The sequence below is a fragment of the Dermacentor variabilis genome, chromosome 1 (genome assembly GCF_050947875.1).
Source record: "Dermacentor variabilis isolate Ectoservices chromosome 1, ASM5094787v1, whole genome shotgun sequence".
Classification (NCBI taxonomy): domain Eukaryota; kingdom Metazoa; phylum Arthropoda; class Arachnida; order Ixodida; family Ixodidae; genus Dermacentor; species Dermacentor variabilis.
Window position 1 is genome coordinate 188,938,206 of NC_134568.1, and position 11,365 is coordinate 188,949,570.

The following is an 11,365-nucleotide window of genomic DNA, read 5'->3' on the forward strand; positions in this document are numbered from 1 at the left end:
TGCGCGGACCAGCTCTGTGCCACCCGACCAGAAAATGGAACTTAGGATGCAGCATAATGATCTCACGATGCGTAATCGGGATCGCACAGGTTGCTGTTGCACTGGTTGCACTACGTTGCAGTGATCAATATATATCCGCTAAAGAGGCGTATCGTCGAAGTCACGCGTATCTTGAATTATTTAGCCTTACATCTTCCAAGAGCCGTCGACCAAATAGAACCACAAGTGCCACGATTACAAACAAAACCACAAAAATGACGTCTGGGGACATTCCGCTAACGTTAAGTAAAAAAAAAACGAAAGATAAATGCAACAGTTCTTTTAAATGGCCCATCAAATGCGACCACGTAGATGATACATATACCGGCATTTAAGATCACGACGCGCAAAAGCGGACAACTAAAAAGCTTCTGAAAGCCTATAGCGTAGTCCCTCACCTTTACAAATCCTTTAAATCGCATGTTTGATTACAGGCAGCAGTAACTTTTGTTGTGATCAACACCACATCACAAAATAAACGGCCGTTACTACGGTGAAGATGCAGGAAAGACGGCTAGATTCGGAAGCACAACGCGTTAACGTCCTCAGCCACCAACGGAAACAGACCGTGGAAAAGACCCTTTCTCTGTCAGTAGCGAGAGCGTTGTCATCATGACTCCGAAGCAGGAACAGACCGTTAAGGGCCAAATTGATCTGGTGCGCAGCACTTTTAACTAGAGTGCTCTAGAATTAATTTATCGAAGCGAGAGAGAAAGAGAGAGATATGAAGAGGAAAAGCAAGGAGGTTAATTAGCGAATGAGCCCGCAGCGTACGTGAGTACATGGTAAAACATAGGACAGGTGCGGTAAACACTTCGTGCCGCACTGCACCATGCGCGATATAATAGACTGCTCAAGTGTTTTTGTTTATGTCATGTCGTTCTTGCCTTTGCTTTCTTTCTTTCTTTCTTTCTTTTTTTCTTTTAACGTCATTTACAAGTCTACTTGAAACGCGCATACGTGTTGAACGACAGCATCCTTTTTAAAGCGCAGCTTCCGTTCCTGCGGCGAGCGTCGGCATCCTACCTCGTAACCGAGCGAGCGAGCACAGCGAAAGATGAGAGCGAACGCGGAGCGCAGCGAGGGATGAAAAAAGCGGCGAGAGCGAAGAGAACACGAGGAGGACAGCTGAGGAGGAGGGTATGGCTAAAGCGTGAGAAGAAAAGCACAGTGTCGCGCAAGAAGGATTTGGCGGCGACGATGGCTACGAGATAGCGTCAGAGTAGCGCGCGTCGTCTGTACGGAGACAAAGCGCTGCATGAGCGGAGGTTGTCTGCGGCGGCTGCTGTGAATTGCGCCCACGCGTCACCCACGCGCTTCCTCTCGCGATCTCCCGAGGCAGTCGCGCCGCACTTCGCTCCGTTTGCAACGTGCCGCTCGAGACAGATTGTCCGCGCCAGCCAATATATCGCGAAATGAAAACACGCATACAGCTGCGCTCAAATTTTGCATTAAGGAGTATCGTAATCATCAGTGATTTTTTTTCTTTTCGTCAATTTGTCGTCTTCGTGAATCTGTCAATGACCAGCATTCCCCTTGTCAACTTATTATTCTTGTTTACTGCCTATTCGATGCTGTTAAAGTATTTCCATGGCATTTCATCCAGCATTAAAGCGCATGTTGGTATAGTTATCTAATATAAAGCGAACCTTTCCTTGCACAATGATGAATACTCCAACGAGAGACGCTGTCTGCGGAATGCACATGCCGCCTCCTTGACCTACAGATCCCCAGGCTGGCGCCCTATCGTCCCTGCGCGGGGTGGGCACATGCTCCCCAGACACATGGCGATGCTAACCAACAGTGCCCCTCTGTTACGTCTCAATACCACAAAGGCGTTAATTGGACGTTTGCCAGGAACCAAGCCATCACGAATCCATCAGCGCATATCCCGATGTCAACGCAGCGGGGGCACCAACTCTTGACGGGTCCCACAAAAAGCCCTCAACCCGCCCTTTACCTGGCAGCCTGAGCGAAAGATGAAAAGGAGGGAAACATCGACGGCGATTTGAGAGTCACAGTCATTTAACGTTTACCACGAGTCAAACCGCCACCCATCCATCAGCGCCTATCCAGAGGTCAACGTGGCGTGCACACGAACTCTTGAGGGGTCCCACAAAAGGCCCTCACCCTGCACTTTACCTGCCAGCCTGAATGAAGGATGAAAAGGAGAGGAACAACGTCGACGACCTGAGAGGCGCAGGTTGCTTTCTTGCCACAGATTCCAAATCAGTCTATTCGGAGGCGGAGTTACTGCGGGTTATTGCGAGCATGGGCGTGGTATCGCAACGGAGTCAATGATTATAATTTGCTGCTGGACAGTCTTCAGATTCCCAAGTCGACTCGCCTAGGGAAGACAACGGTATTGAAAGCGGAGACTTTCGGAGCAGTGGGGGACAGAGGGTCTTGATGTGAACTTGGACGTTTAACTTGCTCCTGCATGAAGTGGGCTTCCATACTGGAGCCGTGTAACTAAGCTAATAAACCCTTTTTCCTTCATTTTCTACAACCTGATGTAGCAGTCGATGGGCTTGGTGGATTCCTTGCCCTAACGCCACCCTTAGCTATGACAAACTGGTTGGCAGCGGTGACGTCAAGAAGGCAGTCCTCACGATCTGGGATCGGCGGACCTATGTACGTGGCTCCGGAAGACACGAACTTCGCAAGATCGAGGGAAACTATAGACGTAAGAGTGACTTCTGCGGATCCGGGATCAGCAGACCTCCTCTTCGTGACTCGGGGAGGCACAACCGTCGCAGTAAAGGCGTGGAGTCTCGGACGACTCTAGGAATCTGGAAGGAAGAGCAGCAGAAGGCAGTTCCACCATCTGGGATCGGCGCACCTGGCAACGTGGCTCCGGGAGACACGACGTTCGCAAGCTCGAGTTTGGGTGAGTGCTTGGGCGACTACGTTTTGCCGGACGATAAGGACAGGGTTCTATCGGTCAATTAGCTGTCGTTGATCGCCACCGGGTGTGGTGTCAATGCAGGGAAAGTTGTCGTCAGCTCTCGAAAAGCATGGATATTATAGCGTAAAAGAAAGAGGAGCTGTTGCTTTTATCAGCAGAGCTCGGTATGGAGGTTAACCATAGGTTGAGGAAGCCCGAAATTCGTACGGCGATTGACAAAGTGGGTTTCGATGAGCACGAGCTCACAGAGGCCTGGGAAAAGATATGTCGCGAAAAGGAAGAGAAGGAGCGCGAGGGGAAAGAAAGGGAGGAAGAGAAAGAGCGCGAGAGGAAAGTGAAACAAATGCAGGAAGATATTCAGCTTGAGAAGGAACGAAGCCAGCATGAAATTGAGCTCGCGAAAATAAGACAACAGGAAGCGAGAATAGCAAGCAGTGCGGTTGTGGCGCCGGCACAAACAGAAAGCGTGAAAATGACGAGTTTGCCTCAGCCGTATAAAACAGGCGATGGCATCGGTCTCTACCTGATTAATTTCGAACAGATTTGTGTGAAACAATCATTTCACCAAGACACATGGCCAGAGCGGTTGCTGTCGTTGTTGCCGGGAGAGGCTTCGGAAGTCGTAGCACCGACTCAGAGCAGCCGAGTCTGGCGCGTACAGTTCCGTGAAGTCGGGTTTTCTCGCTAAATACAAGCTTTCCACCGAGGAATTTCGAAGGAGATTTCGGCAGGAAAGAAAGAAGCGTAATGAAAGCTTTGTTGAATTTGCATATAACCTGAAGGATAATTTTGTAGAGTGGGTGAATTAAAGGAGCAAGGGCGGATGACGTCAGTAAACTAACATATTAAATCTGCTTAGAGCAGTTTTACGAGACCTTGCCAGATAACGTACGTCTTTGGGTTAAGGACAGGCAGGAACGTATGTCTGTAAAGAACACAGCACAGCTGGCAGATGAGTACGTGGCAAGCCGAGGCTTCAGGCCACAGAGCCAGTACCACACAGTACTATCAATATTACCCTCTATGGCAGCAAACCACCCAAAAGGAACGAGACAACACTATTCGCAGTTCGGCGCGCACCGAAGGCACAGCGAAAGCACCTGAAAGAGGAGAAAGGAACCTACAAATCACTCGGAAGAGCTCGAATCGAGAGTTCAGTTGGCATGTTATCATTTTAAGAAAACGGGTCACTTCGCCCGAAACTGCCCAAACAAAATGTCAGTATTTGCTTGATAAGCAACCATCAGAGTAAGAGCGATCTTCTAAAGCCATACTTGACGGATCTACTGGTAAATGGCCAAGAGTGTAGGGTACTTAGGGACTCCGCGGCCAACATAGACGACGTACGTCGTTCATCCAAAGTATGTGAAAAGTGAAGACTATGTGTCCGAATGTGCATGGATAAGGCAGGTTGTGAGCGAAGACTCAGTGTACCTACCTATGGCAAAGGCACAGATTGAGGGACCTTTCGGAGATATCGAGACAGTGGCAGCAGTCTCCAATGGGCTACCGGGAGGCTACCCTTACCTTTTCTCAAACAGCTTGGAGTTACTACTAAAAAAGGGGGGTGCACATTTGCTGAAGCACAGGTCATGGATTTGACGAGGTCCAAAGCACGCGAACCAGCTCAGCAGCTGCGTTACAAAGAGGAACAAAGTACAAAAACGGAGGAAGAAACAGGTAGCTCCGGAGACGCAGGAAAATCGGAGGAGGAAATCATTCCGATTTTCCTGGAAGAAAATCAGGAGAATGGTCATGCCGAGAAAACGCCAATGAATAAAAGAAAAGGGCACTTGAAAGGAAAAGAAAACAGCTTCCAGGTGTCCGTGTTGGCACCGATCACGCACAGCTATGAACGCATGGTAGGTGTTGACAGAGAAACACTACGGATGGCACAGCAAAATGGCTCGACGGTAGCGATTCTGAACAGCGGGACAAATGAAGGTGTGTCGTTGAAAAACACTTCTATCGAAGTTTGAAACGGTGCCCTATACCGTAAGTACCAAGATAGGCGAGGACAGTCTTACGATCAACTGGTGGTGCCGGCTCCGTATCGCAAGGACTTGCTGTGCCTTTGTCATGACCACTCGTGGGCAAGACACCTAGGCATAAATAAGAGGAAGAAAAGACTGCTGCAGGAATTTTATTGGCCGGATTGTTTCGGAGAAGCCCAGGATTTCTTCCCCACTTGCGAGACTTGTCAGAGAGCTGACAAGTCTGACGACAAATGGAAAGTGCCATGGTAAAGGCGCCCATTATTTCCGAGCCTTTCCGGATAGTTGTTGAGGATTTGGTAGGACCGTTGCCAAAAAAAAAATGTGGGAGAAAGATACATTTTCACCTTATTGTGCCCGGCCGGCCGCAAAGTTTCCTGAGCCGGTTTCCTTAAAGGATACAACTTCGTTCGAGTTTGCGGATGCTCTGCTTTCCATATATTCACGCCTCGGTTTCCCGGCAGAAATACAATCAGACCAGGGAACAGTTTTCACGAGCGTACTCACGACAACGTTTCTCGAGAAATGTGACGTTAGAATTTTGCATAGATCGGTCTATCATCCCAAGAGCAACAGCGTAGAGAGATGGCATTCCGTCCTCAAGAAAACCTTGAGAGCGGTTTGTCATGAGAGGAAGTATGACTGGGACGGTTGCCTACCGCGCACACTCTTTGCGTTGCGCACAGTGCCACACGAGGAAACATGGTTTGCCCCGGCAGAGCTGGTATATGGCCGAAATCTTCGAGGCCCCCTGAGGCTAGTTCATGAGATGTATGGGAGGACGATCGGGTGCCCACAAGTGTGGTGGAGTATGTGCTGAACCTGATGAAAAGGCTACGTGAGTCACGTGAGATCGTAAAGTGTAACCTAGAGGCAGCGCAGGGCGCTTCAAAGCGATCTTACGACAGAAATGCGAGGAAGCGATCATTTGACACTGGCGACAAAGTGATGATCGTGCGGCCAAATCGCCAAAATAAACTGGAGGTTCACTGGGATGGACCCGCCGACGTTATTGATCGCATTTCAGAGGTGAATTACTCCGTGAGGTTACCTGGACGTAGACGTGACAAACGGGTTTGTCATGCAAACTTAATGAAATCCTTCTTGGAGCGAACAGCTATTGTTAGCACAGCTATGAATGTTTCAGGGGACGTTCCTCAGAGTTACTTGGTTTGCGGGGGAAAATGGAACCTAATGTGAAAGAAGTAATAACGCAGGCTGTTAAAAGGGAGGAGCTAGGAAGAGAGAAAGTGGAAGATTTGAGGAACCTTATTTGGGAATATGGGGATTGTTTTGAGGAGAAGCTAGGAAGCTTAGGACTCATTTGATACATGACATCGAACTAACAACGGAGGTTACCGCCTATCCCCGCGGCAGCTAGACATAATGAACGCAGAAGTAAGAAGGATGCTTCGTCTAGGGGTGATCAAAGAATCACATAGTGAGTATTGCTCCCCTCTAATGCTAGTTGAGGTACTAGGAAGAGATCCACGGCCATGCATGGATTATCGAAAGTTAAATGCCATCACGAAAGATCAAATCTACCCCTTACTGAATATAGAGGAGAGAGTATAACTCGTAAGCAGGGCGGCATTTATTTTAACCCTAGATTTAGTGAGCGGATACTGGCAGGTGTCCTTAACAGAACGAGCCAGTCGCTACGCGGCCTTTGTAACTCATTTCGGAGTTTACCAGCTAGTTACCACGAGCTTCGGCTTGAAGAACGCGCTGTTCTGTTTTTCAAGGATTATGGATCAGATGCTTGAAGGACTAGAACAATTCGCGCTGCCCTATCTGGATGACGTGGCCGTGTTTTCTAATGACTGGGAGTCCCACTTGCAACATGCACGAACGTTGCTTGAAAGAAACCGAGGGGCGGGCTTGACAATCAAAGCCGAGAAGCGTCAGTTCGGCCAGGCTCGTGCCACGTATTTGGGGCACGAAATAGGACACAGGAAGCGGGAACCTATGCAAGCCAAAGTGGCGGCCATAGTTAACTTTCTGAGGCCCGTAACAAAAAAGGATGTGCGGTCATTTCTGGGAATGACTGGGTAATACCAGCACTATATTCCCAATTATTCGGAGTTTTCCAGTCCACTAATTGACAGCCTCCAGAAGCATGAGTCAGAAGGAGTCACATGGAGCGCCGATAGGGAAGAGCCTTTCCAAAATCTGAAGAAAGTTTTGTCTGCACGGCCTGTACTTGTCTCGCCAGACTTTTGCAGAGAATTCTTTCTCCAATGTGACGCCAGCAACTGTGGTCTAGGTGTCGTCCTTGCCCAACTAAATTAAAGCGGAGAAGAGCATCCTGTGCTGTACCTCAGTCGAAAACTAACACCGCGAGAAGAGGCGTTTAGCACCTCGGAGAAAGAGTGTTTGTGCATAGTATGGGCCATTCAAAAGCTAGGATGCTATATTCAAGGCACTAAATTCGCGGTCGAGAGCGACCATGGCCCTCTTGCATGACTGAAGCAAATGTCAGGAAAAAACGGGAGACTACTGAGATGAAGTCTCATCTTTCAGGAATACAATTTCGAGGTCAAGTATAAGAAAGGGAGCCAGAATAAGAATGCAGACGGTCTGAGCCAGGGATTTCAAGCAACGAGCGCAGAGTAAATTTTTTTAGGAACATGTTTTATACGTATGCACTAGTGATGTTATTGAGTTAGGCAACCTATTTCTGCCTTATCGAGAGCTGACCACGACTGAAAACGGAGAGAGACAGAGTGAGGGGTAAAACATTGTAAACCATACGGGAATTATAGCGTCCGGTAAGCGTGTCGCTCGGGCACGCTGACGTGCGTGCGTGCGTGCGTGCGTGCGTGCGTGCGTGCGTGCGTGCGTGCGTGCGTGCGTGCGCGCGCGCGTGTGTGTGTGTGTGTGTGCGTGTGTGTGTGTGGGGGGGGGGGGTGCTCGAGCTGCCGTGTGACATCAGCCATCACAACTAGAACGATCTGCGAGGCCGCGACCGGACATCAATGCTTCAGGCAACCTGACATCTGGTTATCCTCAGGTCGAATCTCTTGGCGGCGGAGGTGTTTGTTGGATTTGGAATTGGACGCTTGCCACGAGTCAAACCACCACCAATCCATCAACGCTTATCCAGGCGTCAACGCAGCGTGGACACCAACTCCTGACGGGTCGCACAAAAGACCCTCATCCCGCACTTTATCTGGCAGCCGAGCGAAGGATGAAAAGGAGGGGAACAACGACGACTATTTGGGAGTCACAGTTCATTAGACGTTTACCACGAATCAAACCACCACCCATCCATCGGCGCCTATCCAGAGGTCAACGCAGCGTGGACATTAACTTGTGACGGGTCCCACAAAAAGCCCTCACCCCACCCTTTACCTGGCAGCCTGAGCGAAGGATAAAAAGGACGGGAACAACGTCGACGACCTGAGATGCGCAGGTCGCTGTCTTGCCACAGATTCCAAACCAGTCTCTCCGGAGGCGGAGTTACTGTGGTTTATTGCGAGCATGGGCGTGGTATCGCAACGGAGTGAACGATCATGATTTGCTGCTGGACAGTCTTCAGATTCCCAAGTCGACTCGCCTAGGGAAGACGATGGTATTAAAAGCGAAGACTTTTGGAGCAGTGGGGGACAGAGGGCCCTGATGTGAACTTGGACGTTTAACTTGCTCTTGCATGAAGTGGGCTTCATGTACTGGAGCCGCGTAACTAAGCTAATAAACCCTTTATCCTTCATTTTCTACGGCCTGCCGTAGCAGTCGATCGGCTTGGTGGATTCCTTGCCCTAACGCCACCCTTAGCCGCGACACCACTTACTTAAACTCTCATCTCACCGACCCATCCCTCCCGCCGAGTGGTTGACCGCCGCAACGATTCCTCGTGGACTTTATCGGCCTAGCGCTGAAGCACATCGCAAGTGACGCACTGGACTGAGGGCATCGATGCATTTGTTGACGTTTAAAACAAAACAAAAAAAATGTGTGTGTGCGTGAAGTGTGGGAAGCCGGTCACGTGGTAGAAGTAGGGAGTGGATAGGTATATATAGTGCAACGGAAGGCTAGTCTTCTCCGGACCACCACGGACCACCGTCAGTTGCACTTCGCTCCTCAAAGAGGCAGGACGTGTGTCGAGTGAGCTCCTGAACAACACTTTGCAATGGGATGAACACGTTTTAAATCATGGATCCGGAACGTGCAAAAGGTGCGACGTAATGCTAACGCATTTCTCTAGCATTTACCGCTAAATCGCCAGTGATCCTTTATATCTCGTAGGATAAAGTGATATCTCTCTCCCTCTATCTCTCCGGGTTTCAAAGGTACCTATATCTCGAACACGACCTACTGGAACTTCAGACCTGCACAGACAACCGACCTCTATGGGAGTCGCCTGCGCCCACTCTCGTTCAGCCGTTGGCCGTTGGTGTCGCTTTTATACGCGTAGTGCGCGCCGATGGACGCGCCACTGGTGGCGGCCTTGCGCAGAACACACGGAAGAGGAGCCAGGCGTGCGCCGTAGTTTGTTGTGTCGTTGATAGTGTTTCTCTGCCTTATTCACGTTTTCAGAGCAAAATAGGCAACACCCTTCGCATGTGTGGGGTGGCCAAAGCTTCAAGGAATGTCCAAGAAGAATTGTTACAGGGTGGGGGGCTCAAATACCAGCGAAAACGTGCCGGCGATACAGTTCTAATCATTCCCCGCAAAGCCTCATCAGCGGGAGCAACGGGAGCAAAAATGGATCGTCGCTTCGGCGAAAAATTTCTTGTTCCCATCCTTTCCTTTGTCTCGTCGGTGTTTTTTCTACTCGATAATAGTTACACGCGTAAGCGATGAAGTTCGCAGTGCAGCATACGGTTTAAAGGCATTTCGGTGAAATTCGGAATGCCGTTTGCCCCTTATATTGTTTTCCGCTTTACCGCGTTGGGCTAGCTAGGCAGCACGACTGCATGAGCGCATTGTGTTGTACGTTAAAGCTACAGAAGTTTGCAAGAACTGAAATTGTTAGTTTTATGTGGCCAGGTAAATCCTCGCACCAGCTGTCGCACACTTCATTTTTTTATATCTATTTTATGCGTGGCTTCGCACATGTTTAACTGTTGATAGTTGCTTCATGCATAACTCTTGTTGATTCTTTTGAGCTGCGAGGTTTTCACCCTGCCTCGTTTGTAAAGGGTATAATACACGCTGTGTCTTATCGGAATGACACCAAGCAAGTGCTTCTTTAACAGCTTTATTCATTTCGCTTGAGGGCATCTTAGATATTGTGGTTTTTGGGGAAATGTGTTTAGAAAATAGGTAGCTGCGGGCGAGAATTGCTAATAGTTGCTGCATATAGTATTTTTGTTCCATTTTTCGCTGAATAGTTCGCGTCACGTTTGGTAAGTCATCACACCTTGATGCTGTCTGAGCACACTTAACACGCAGAGTGATTTGTTTGTTTCAGAACGTAGTCGCTTCTTGCAAGTGAATTTTGTACTCAATTGAATTATTTCTTATTATGCTTATGCCGCAGAGGACTAAACCCGGCCTTGCCGCCAGCACTCAGCTACTTTGACTGGCGCTGCCCTGCCTTTAAATATATCATGTGGCACCTCCCTCTAGTAACATTAAAAAAAGTACTGAAAAGTTAGTCAGTCTTTAGCTTTGTACATTTCCAAGCAGCTCCCCTGGGGAATTTAAAATTGCAAAAACTGCAGCGCGAACGGCAGTTCATCGGCGGTACAGCACTAACACGCGCTTTTATTATACCATGCGTCTATCAATAAATTCGTAATTACTATTCTTCAGGCAACTTTGACTACACTTATTCGGCGAGGTCACATGTATTCATCGGCAGAAAAATCACAACGGCATATGCAGACATCGCACCGTGCGGATTTGTTTTCTAAGTCTGCACTAACGACGGGTGCTTATTATTGAGTTACAGAAGCAGCATTGCGACAAGGCTAGAATTAAAAAAAAAACACGGTCGAGACATCGCATTAGTCAACAAAATTTGTCGGCTAGTCCACATGAGCTCCACTTCGTGTAAATGGAGTTCATGGCGTCTGCGGGACGCACCTGGCACGTATGTCGACCATGTTGTCCCAAAGACCGGTAACATCGTGTTCATACCCGCTCCCACAGAGGTCTGCGTCTCCCCTACAGCTGTCACCACAGAAGAAGCAGTCTGGCACCCGAACAAAGGACAAATCACAGCCGCGAACTTCAGCCACCCTTGCTGCAAAGCGTTGTAGTCTGCTACTGCTCCCGCACGTACTGTTGGAAGCGCCCGCTAAGTGGCTTTCAATGGCGCCTCTATAGGCGGTGCACGAGGCGTATAGCAGGGCGTGCTGCCACTTAAAAGGCGACAGGGTAGTGACGAAGGCGTCACACACACAGACGTTTACACCAGCGATGTGCTTCGCTCGTGGTGGTTCATGATAGTGATAAGCAGACGCAGTGGCAGCAC